We start from the raw sequence: 366 nt of genomic DNA, 5'->3' as shown, positions 1-366 counted from the left end.
CTCATATAAAAGAAATTTTTTTTTAATTATAAACGGTTTTTATAGGCTTCTTTTCGCTGTTATTATAATTCTCAATATTTTCACTGAAGGCTTGTTGTTACTACATATTTCGTTTTTTTTCTTCTCTACTTTTTTGGAATAATATTTTCCCAGTAATTTTTCTTAAAAAAAGCATTAATTTTCACACACGTCAGTATTGCTATATATAATTTTCTAGGGTATTGAAATTCAATCGATTCTCTGATACCAATTGATGAATCGAGATGGATGTTTAGTTGAAATCTAAGCATAGAATAAGGGGGCCAGATAATCCTAGTAAATAAAAACCATATCTTCTTTAGGCAGTGATGAAAACATTCAATTCAA

Source organism: Penaeus monodon, chromosome 19 (assembly GCF_015228065.2).
Source record: "Penaeus monodon isolate SGIC_2016 chromosome 19, NSTDA_Pmon_1, whole genome shotgun sequence".
NCBI classification, from domain to species: Eukaryota; Metazoa; Arthropoda; class Malacostraca; order Decapoda; family Penaeidae; genus Penaeus; species Penaeus monodon.
This window is presented reverse-complemented; position numbering follows the sequence as displayed.